Below are 11,049 nucleotides of genomic sequence, written 5' to 3' on the forward strand. Positions count from 1 at the left end.
CTTTAGACCAGGCTGGCCTCGAACTCAGAAATCTGCCCGTCTCTGCCTCCCAAGTACCATGGCACATATGTACAAGCTGGAGGACAGCTTGCAGAACTCAGGTTTCTCCTTTCACTCTGTGGGTCCTAGGGATCAAACTCAGGAAGTCAGGTTTGGTGATAAACACCTTAGCTCAAAGAGCCACCGCATGTGGGCATATATTTTTTTTGCAACCTACGTTTAATAAAGGCTCAACCTCTAGCCCACCACCCAGCAGAGGCAGTGGAAGAGAAGTTGTTAGGATATGGGGGAAGTGAACCTGTTCAGCAATAGTTCTTTGGGAGCAAGCTCAATCTTCTTAGGCAGCAATTCAGTCCCATAGCAAACACCAAATATGACTCAGCAGCTCCAGACCAGTCCTTTAGGCAGGCAGACACCAGGCAGCTGCAGTTCAATCCTGGAGAAACCTCCAGGCTGGCCAACCGGCATAAGGAGAGGCCACAGAAGCAGCTAGCTGCTGCAGGAACTTCACATGCAGTTCTTGGGCAAGTTTCTCTCAATGGCAACATTACCAAAAGTTGAGCTCAACAATGCTATGTAAAGTGAACCAACTTTGTCTTTGGCAAAGAATAGTGAATGGAGCAGACCAAACCAGTGTTGAATGCTCCTCTCCCACTATCTGTGAGATCATATATACTCCTTCATCAAGCATCCTTTCACGTGTCTCCTATATCCAAACATTCTTTCACCTGAGTCTGCTTCAGGAAAAAAGTCTTTCCTGTGTGTGCTTTCACAAGACATCCTTTCACCTGTGTGCCCCAGCAAACCACCATTTGACATAACTTTCCAAAGAAACTAGAAGTTTCCACTTCAATCTCATCTGCCCCATTTGATATCTTTTTTAACTTTTACATATTAACAATCTATACTTATTATTCACAACAATAAGCTTTAGCACCAGACATCATGGCTCAAGTCTTTACTCTCCGCACTCAGGAAGGAGAGTCAGGTAGATTTCTGTGAGTTCAAGGCCATGGTCTACAGTGAGTTGAGTCTATGGTGAGTCACATAGTGAGGCCCTCTCTCAAAACAAAATGAAACAAAAACCCACAAGAAAAATCAGTTTTACCGCTAAGAGAGAATTCTAAGGGGTAAAAGGACAATTTTTAGCATATTTGAGTAAACAGAAGAGGCCGTATGAGGGAGGTGATTACTTTGCAATGGAGAGTACCAATAGGAAGGGAGGTTTGCAGGGCGTTAGCCACCCAAAGGTAGACCAAGATTAATAGTCTGTGGGGATAGAAGGGGAAAGGACAGAATCTGTTCCCCTGAGTTTAAATAAGCAATAACACATAAGGGAAAACAACTAAACTAGGGGAGATTACTGACCTCAACCAAAAGTTAGCAAAAGAGAGTTAGTGGAGCTTTTGCTCCACTCGTTTGTGGAGCAGAGCTTCCGGATGCTGCGGCATCGCAGTGAAGTGTAAACACATGTCCAGATAAAATCCATCACACGGAGAAATCAATTTCAGTTCCTTTATTAAAGTGTTGTTACATACATCACCACCACCACCTTCCAAACACAGATGCACACATCCCATTGGAACCCGGCAGACCCTCCAGACGGTTCTCGAAATTTGCCTCCTCACGGCAGGGCAATGCCAGCCGAGTTCCTTTTCCTTGCTTAGCTTTCCTTCCAAGCACAGCTTTTGTACATTTCTGGAATTTAAGCCACCTCCGTTATTGCCGCTTCTCTGATACAGCAGAGCTTTGGGGGATTAAGGCGGGGTTTGCTTTGGTTTTTTTGTAGTACACGTAGATCAAGAGCTATCTGGGTTGAGAAGAATATCCTGTTTGAGGTGGGGGTGGAGAGTCTTTTCTTATTTTTATTTTTTATTTTTTTCTTGCATTGTTTTGAGCAATAATCTTTAGCAAGTGATTTTTTTTTTAAGACGCCCCAAACACAGCACAAAACATTTCAAGTGATTTTTAACTCCTGAATGACGTTGGGTTACCTGAGTGATTCTCTTCTCTTCTTTGGCAGAAAGGATTAGAAACCTCCACAGAACTTGCTCTCTATTAAAGTGGAGTGCTGTGCATTCATTGGCAAGAGGTGAATTGTTTTCAGATTACATGTGAAAGAGTGTGTGTGTGTGTTTCTTTCCCACATCAAAGACTTGGAGAGAGGCAGTTCTGAGTATTGCCAGGGATGCAAGAATTGGTGCTAAAGTGATTAGCAAAATTGCTTTTCTGCAAAAGAAGCACAAAACATTACCTAGGGATTAGAGGAGGAGAGGGCAAGATTAAAGGTGATGTTGAATTTTGGGTAGAATATCTTATCCATCTTTTTCAAATCATGCTTCAAGAATTCTGTGGCCCCTCCCTGAGGAGACCTGAACAAATCAAAGGCCTGCTTCCACAGGTTTTATGCACAGGAGCACTGACAAAGCAACATTAAGATTGTTGTAAGCAGCTCTCACCCAGTGACCCACATAGTTACCTTTCCCTGTGATACATTCTGACCATATTGGATTCTGCTCACATCAATGGCTCCTCCATGCAAAGTCCCTTTCATTTGTTTCCTTTGGTTTGCATGTCAGCCTGGTGGGTTTAAATGGTGTGGTATTTTATAGATTCCAGGGTTGTTGTGTCTTAGTAAATCTTGGTTAAGTTAACTCAGCATCCTTTGTGAAATATGTCTCTTACAGACAAAAATCTTCATCGAGACTAAATGTTTTTTGGTTGATTGGTTGGGTTTTCAAGACGTGTGTGTGTGTGTGTGTGTGTGTGTGTGTGTGTGTGTGTGTGTAGTAGCCCAGGCTATCCTGGAACTCGCTTCGTAAACTAGGCTGGCCCAGGATCTACCTGTCTCTACCTCCAAGGTGCTGGGGATAAAGCTGTCACACACGGCTAAAGCAAATTTTTTTTTTTTTTTAAAGATTTATTTATTTATTATATGTAAGTACACTGTAGCTGTCTTCAGACACTCCAGAAGAGGGAGTCAGATCTTGTTAGAGATGGTTATGAGCCACCATGTGGTTGCTGGGATTTGAACTCCGGACCTTCGGAAGAGCAGTCAGGTGCTCTTACCCACTGAGCCATCTCTCCAGCCCCGCAAATATTTTTTAAAGCCATGGGAAGATGAGGATACGGCAGCGCAGTGGTAGACTGCTTGCTTGTGAAGTACAAGGCCTCAGGTTCAATGCCTACACATCGCAACCCTCCCACCAACTAACGTAAAAGACAACAACTATTCTTATGATTCCTGGTTTAGGATGTTATTTTAAGGGGTATCTCTGGAATGCCCCCACGTCATCTCCTGTCACCCTGAGTGTTCTGTAATCTTCATGAAACCCCATATCTTTATGAAAACCTTGCTTCTTCGATGAGCTGCTCCTAAATCAGACAGGCAGGAACATGCTATACATATACATAAAACTCTCCTGGGAATAAACTTCTTTTTCCTCTTTTAAAACACTGTTCAAAAAAAATAAGAAAGAAAGAAAGAAAGAAAGAAAGAAAGAAAGAAAGAAAGAAAGAAAGAAAGAAAAAAAGAAAAAAAGAAAGAAAGAATTATCTATATGGATAGGTGTCAAGATCATAATGCTGAGTGAAATCATGAGCAATACTTTAGGAGCAGAGTGTACAACATGATGTCATTTATGAGTTATCACTAAGCTATCATAGCTCTTTAAGGATCGCATGGAAATGAAGAACAAAAATAGGGCTACATGCACGCCAAACTCATGGTAGAGGCTGGTCCTGGGAAAGGGGCGTTACCCTCCTGGGTCGTGATGAAAGGGACTTTTAGTCCCTTCTCTAAGACTTCTTTTCTTTTAAGGAGGGGGGAGCCATTAAGCTAAGATGGTTCACTTAAGTCAAAGTTAGAGGACATGAAGTGTCATTGAAATTCTTGTCTAAAATACAGACAGAGGTCCGAGAGCTCATCTTTGTTCTCCTAAATTGTCCTTTAGTCTTCTTTCCCTTAGCTAGTAGACTGGTTTTTTTCCCCCTCAGACTCTAGCCTGTCTCATTTTCTTTCAACATGAGGAAAAGCTGTTTCAAATTGATTAAATATTTCAAAATAGTTGTTACCTCCTGTTTCTTCCCCCACAGTAAACTTTTTCCTCCCAAGTTCCTGGACTGTTGAGATGGAACCTGATCTCTGTGTGTATTAGATAAAGAACAGCCACACCGCGAGTCTTGTGCAGAGCCGGTGGACCAACAAATAAATACACAAACAGGGGAGCAAGCGCCCAAGGCTCGGCAGCGCTGGGCAGGGCAGACAACAAGCCGCAGTTTTAGGAGGGTTTTCTTTTCTTTTTTTTTTTTTTTTTTTTTTTTTTTTTTTTTTTCATTCCGCAGACGTCGTTTCTGAAGGGTTTGCCTATTTGACTTCTTCGCTTTGAGGAACTTGTCGAGAACAATCATTTTCGATCTGTCTTTCCCTCGGGGTCCCGTAAGGTCACTGGACATAAGATAGCTGTGAAATTTGACATTGTTCTCATTTAAATGCTTTCCCCAGCAAGTGCAAGAGTGCGGCCGCTCGCTCGGGTGTGGGGCTCGCGGCCGGGTGCTCTGAGCCTCGCCGGCCCTCCAGGCTTCAAAGCCTGCCATCCTTGATCTCCCCAAAGAATGTTTTTGAATTCTACGTCCATCTAGTGGTTGCCGGCAAAGATCTACTTGGCTTTTTCTTTCTTCCTTTTCTTTCACACTTGAGCAGTGAGATTCTGTTTGTGATGGGGGTTTTGCCCCCCTCGGTCTTTAATTCGTTCACAGGTGGTTTCAAAGTGTCTGTCCTCGGCCACTGCCTTCTATAAACAAGCAGGAATTCGCGGGCTGCCGTGGGCCCAGGCGCCCCTCTCCTCCCAGCGCCCTCCTGATCTCACTTTGAAAATAGACTGTTTTGTGGACAGTAAAGTACAGTTCCTTTTCAGAGATGAGATTAGAGGCTTGAGGGGAGTCTGGAGAGAGGGGAGTGTTTTTCTTTTTCTTCTGCTTTTTGCTTTTCTTTTTCTCACCGGAGAGCCTTTGTGTGCCGAGTCGTTTTAGCGAGCGCGAGGACTTTACTTATTTTACACTCAGTTGCGCCTTTGGTTAAGGATGACGCGGCACCGAGCGCAAGGTGCTGGGAATTTGCTGATCCCCCCCCCAACCCCCTCCCCCATTCCATCTCTGGCATCCTAAACTCGTGGGTAAAAAGATCAGGTGGTGACAGGAGCTAACGGCAGCCACCGGTCCAAAGGAGAGTTCTCTAAGTCTAGGAAAGGATGAGCGACTTGGGTGCCTTGTGTCTCTTACCGCGCTCCCCTTCCAGTGAGTCCCCAAACGTTCTCCCCAGGTTCCACATCCTGTATATGAGGGTTTAGAGGAAATGCCCTGCAGTAGCAGTTGAGGGGGGGTCATATATACACGCTGTTCCGAATTCCGTGAGGGAAAAAAAAAAAAAAAAAAAACCAAAAAAGTATGTGGAGCCTCTCGCTGCAGCAGTAGTTCGGAGTCAGTATGTCCTGGGCCACGGTGGGCTCGAGGAATACAGACAGGCACGGGTTTATGCCTAGAAGTCTGCAGCTGCTCTAATTCAGGTTTAAAAACGAATCCTTTCAATAGTTAAAAATACTTTCTCTCCGAGGCCTGAAAAGAAGGCTCAGCGGTTAAAAGCACTTACTACCCTTGCAGAGGACCAGAGTTCAGATCCCAGTCCCAACCCGTCCCAGCCCCACTCACCACTCCAGCCCCTCTCACCATTCCAGCCCCACTCACCATTCCAGCCCCGCTCACCACCCCAGCCCTCACTCGCCACCCCAGCCCCCACTCTCCACCCCAGGCCCCACTCGCACATCTACCACCCCAACGTGGGACTGCTCACAACCTGCCTGTGCCTTTGGGTTCCTCAGGCACTTGCATTCACAAGAACATGACACACATATACAAATTTTAATTTTTTAAATAAAAATGAGCAAAATCTAAAATGTTATATATTTTAATGAATTTATTTAAAACCAAAACACACACAAAAAAAACCAAAAATAATTACTTATTTATTGTTACATATATTGGTCTTTTGCCTGCATGTATGTCTCTTTGATGGTGTCAGATCCCTGGAATAGAAGTTACAGATAGTTGTGAGCTGCTGTGTGGGTGCTGGGAATTGAACTCTGATCCTCTGGAAGATCATTCAGCCGGTACTTTTAACCACTGAGCAATCTCTACAGCCCCCTATATTACATTATTATATAGCATCTTATATGTGCATATATGTTATATACATATACATTACACACACATACACACACACACTTTCTCTGGGTTGGGTTGTAGCTCAGTGGTAAAATACATAGATACCGATATTAAGGCCCTGAATTCAATCTCAAGCACATTTCTCTTTATAAATGTTAATGGGCTTTATTAAAATTAGTATAAAAAACATAAATCATGGGTATAAATGTGGCAATGTGGCACTACCTATAAAGTCAAAAAACTGGCCGGGCGTGGTGGCANACNCCTTTAATCCCAGCACTNGGGAGGCAGAGGCAGGCGGATTTCTGAGTTCNAGGCCAGCCTGGTCTACAAAGTGAGTTCCAGAACAGCCAGGGCTACACAGAGAAAGCCTGTCTTGAAACAAACAAACAAAAACCAACCAACCAAACAAACAAAAAACTGCATACAATTATCAGCGGGGATTTGATAAATGGTGAGGTGTCTGTGGAATATGTAATGGTTTCAAGGCAATAATAAAAATGGGACTTAAACCAAGAACAGGGGGACGACATGGAAACCTTTAAGAAATCATGTTGAGAAATAGTTTTTCAAAACAGGAAGTTGAAAAAACACCAACACACAAAAAAATGTTCTTTATAAGATGATCTTGGCTGGGGGTGAAATCTTTAGTAACATGATTCGGCCTTATGTTCAACACCCAGTGCCAAATAAATGCTATTTAATTTTAATAGTTTTAGATATAAACATATAATGTACAGGGGACATATGGGATTAAGGGAAACCATTTATGGACTTTCATTTTATCTATAATATTTTACAAGAAAATATACATAAGAGTCTCATGCTATATCCATTGGACTAGCCAGGCTGTCTAAAAGACCATATTATATAACTGAAAACGCCATATCATTTAGGGTCAGGGTTCCTTTAAATGGCCCAGACTGGCCTCAACCTGCTGAAGTTCTGGGGTCATAGGCGTGTGCTACCACACCTGGATACTAATGACTTTTCAATGATGTTCTCAAAAACCAAACAGATGGGCTAAGGGTGTAACTCAGGTGGCCAAATGCTTGCTTAGCACACTTAAGGTCCTGGGTTCAATCCCCAGCAGCCCATAAAGCTGGGCATGACAACACAGAGGAGGCAGACGCAGGAGCGACATTCAGAGTCATCCCTTGCTGCATAAGGACAAGGCCAGACTGAGCTACATGGGACCCTGTTCTACATAAACAAAGAATTACACCTGTAACCCAGAACCCAGGAAACCGAAAGAGTTTGCCATGAGTTAGAGGGCCAGCCTGGGCTACAGAGATTCTGTCTCAAAAACAAACACATAAGATAACTTGAAAGAAATAAAAATCACCATGGCCTTTGTGTCAGTCAGGGTTCTGTAGAGGAACTGAGCTGATTGACTAAACCTATGTATAAGTATAAAGGGGGATTATTAGACTGGCTTACAGGCAGTGGTCCAGCTAGTCCAACAATGACTGTCTACCAATGGAAAGTCCAAAAATCTAGTAGTTGTTCATCCACCAGGCTGGATGTCTCAGCTGGTCCTCGGTATAGTCTGGAATCCCGAAGAAGTAGGTATAGGCTTAGGTTTTTCAAAACCTACTTTAGTAAGGGTTCTCAAATGCTTTGACTCCCTGTCTAGCCCACAGTCCAAAGGCAGGGGAGAAGAGATGGGTAATGGGACAATGGGACCTGTTTAGAAGTAGTTCTTTGGGGGAAATTACGATCTTTGTTGTCAGGATACTAGTAATCCAGTTCAAAAGTGCCACCAAACACGAATCAGCATCGTGGCATGATCCAGCAGAAACAGCCAGGCCCCCTGTGAACGGGTACAAGTCAGTGGGAGCAGCCAGAACCAGCGGGAATGCCTCTCAAAGTGAAGTGACGATCAGAAAAGACACGAGACCAACGGAGGTGTTGCACAGCTAGCTACACAAGGGTACCATCACTGTTGTCTTATACTCTCTCCAAACGTCGCATGTCTCCTTCAGCAAAGTATCACATGAGTCCGCGTCACAAGACACAACCAGAATGTCTGAGTCAGGTCGGCTTTCATGCCAGTGAACAAGTGGACTCGCGGTTGCCAGTGAGAGAAAGGGGGCACGAACTGGCAAAGAGCAAAAGCTTCCTTCTTCTGTGTCCTTTATATAGGCCGCCACCAGAAGCTGTGGCCTCAAAACATCTGGATTAAAGGTGGGTCTTCTTATTTCAAATGATTTAATTAAGAAAAATCCCTCACAAGTATACCCAGCTGCTTTGGTTTTAGTTCATTCCAGATGTAGTCACCGTGACAACTAAGAATAGCCAATACGGTCTTCAATGAAGTCTTTTGTATATTAGCTTCTATGCATTCGCTTTCATTGACAAGTAAGACATATATTTATGATGTACACTATAGTGGCATGTATGTATGTTGTAAGCTATTTAACATATGCACCACTCCGTGTACTTTTTGTGGTGAAAGATTTTGGAATTTACTCTCTTGCAATCTTTGAGTGTATGATAGTCCTCACATGGCTTCATCCCATCTGACTGTAATTTTATGATATTTCACCAGCAGCACCCCAGTGTCCCCAGTATTTCACTGTTTATTTTTTAGTTCAGCCCTTTGAGATTTCACACGTAATGAGACTTTTTGCCCCTGGCTTATTTCAGGTAATATAGTGTCTCCCTGGTACATCTACATCAGAAACTATGGGATTTCCACTTTTTTCTTTGAATGGCTGACTAGTGTCTCATCTGGTCATCCTCTATGGACTCTTAGACTGATTCCACATCTGGGTTATTGTGAATAAGTGCTATACTGACCGTGGGGGGCAGATATCTCCTAAACAGGCTGGTTTTCTTATCTTTTGGATATATGCCCAGTAGTTGGCTTTGAGATTATATTGGTGGTTCTATTTTTGTTTTTGCAAGTTTACACTCCTAGCAAAGGTGTTTAAGGGTTCCCTTACCCAAACCTTATCCTTGTCTTTCTGACAATGGCCATCTGATAGGCTGTGTGCTGGTGCTTCTCTGGCTCTCCGTATCTCATGTACCTGCTGGCTGATTTGAGAAATGTGTACTCTGCTGCTTCTGCTGCTTTTTAATCAGGCTTTTTGTTTCCCCACTGTTGGGAAACTTGAGTTCCTTACATAGTTTGGAGATTAGCCCCTTGTCAGATGTATGGTTTTCAAATATTTTCTCCCAGCTCCTAGGCGGCCTCACCTCCTCTCTGCTGATAGGTCTCTTCTGCTGTGCAAAGCATTTTACTTTTTTTGGTTTGTTTAGGTTTTGGTTAGGCTTTGTTTATTACCAAGCATTTTTAAAGTTCTGTAATAGCATATATTAATGATACCTACTGATGGATTTTGTGATATTTTCAGACATGTGGAAAATGCTTTCTGAGCACATTCACCATTGCCCTCTTTTCTCTCCCACTCCGCTTATCCCCTCCTGCTCAGCTTGTCCTCCCTTCTGTCTTATGTCATGTGTGTATGAGTGTGTGCATGTGTGGGTGAGAATGTGTATGTATATAAATATGAGTATGTGAGTGTGCATGTGAATGTGTCTGAATGTGTATATGTGTGTATGTGAATGTGCGTGTATATGAGTGTGAATGTGTGTGTGAATGTGTATGTGAATGTGTGTGAATGTGTATATGTGTGGATGTTTGTGAATGTGTGTGTGATTGTATGTGTGTGTATCTGTGTGTGAATGTGTGCATACATGTTCGTGAATGTGTTTACACATGTATGTGTGGATGTGTGTGTGTTGGTATGTGTGCGTGAATGAGTGTGAATGTGTGCATGAGTGAATCTGTATATACAAGTGTGTGTATGAATGTGTGTGTGAATATGCATGTGAGTGTACTGTGTGGGTATATGTGCATCTGTGTGACTGTACATATGTGTACGGCAGAATGACTTTAATTAGGGTACATCACAGGAACATGGTGAGGGATAATTTACAGGGTCATGGATCACTTTCCAGCTGTACACCACTGAAGAAACTGTCTTTCCCTTGTTTCTGTTTGTTCCTGAGATGTGGTATCTCATAGCCCAGGTTAGCCTCAAACTCTCTCTGTAGCTGACAACGACCTTGAGGTGTTCCCCCTGCCTCCACCCCCAAACTCCGGGACTACAGATGTTCAGCACCACGTGTTTAAGGTTTTAGCTTTGTTTCCAGGTTTTACCGTGACGTTTTCATGCACACATCCCGTTATGCTTCGCTATTTGCCACACCTTCTCCCCACCTCCTGCCGCCCTTTCCTCCCTGAAAAACCCTTCCCCTCTGCTTTCATGCTGTGTCTTCCATACTCCAAGGCTCTTCGTTTTGATGTAAGCCCTTTGTCTATTTCCCTGTTGGACCTATGCTTTTTAGTGATATAAATGCCATCATTGTCCAGGCCGCTGTCACAGAGTCTCTGTCCTGTCATCCCAGGTCTTAAGTCTTTAATGAGTTTTGACTTGACTTTTGAGTGTAGTACGAGACGAGACGCCGACATCATTCTTCTACACGTGCATCCAGCTTTCTCAGCATCATTTATTAAGGAGACAGTTTTTCTCCACCTTGAGTTTTCCACATCTTTGACAAAAGTTACCTCAAATGTGTGGATTTATTTCTGGGCTCCTATCCTGGCTTCCACTGGTCTGTTTATATGTGATGAGACGCATCTGTGACAGATTTTTTGAAACCTTGTAGAATAAGGATTCCAGCTTTGTTCTTTTTATCCAAGTGCTGGCCTTGCATACATATACAAAGCCTGTACTTTACCTCCCCCAGACCCCCACCCCAGAACCAGAAAGAAGGAGAAAGAAAGAGAGAGAGAGAGAGAGAGAGAGAGAGAGAGAGAGA

Source organism: Mus pahari, chromosome 1 (genome assembly GCF_900095145.1).
Source record: "Mus pahari chromosome 1, PAHARI_EIJ_v1.1, whole genome shotgun sequence".
Lineage (NCBI taxonomy): Eukaryota > Metazoa > Chordata > Mammalia > Rodentia > Muridae > Mus > Mus pahari.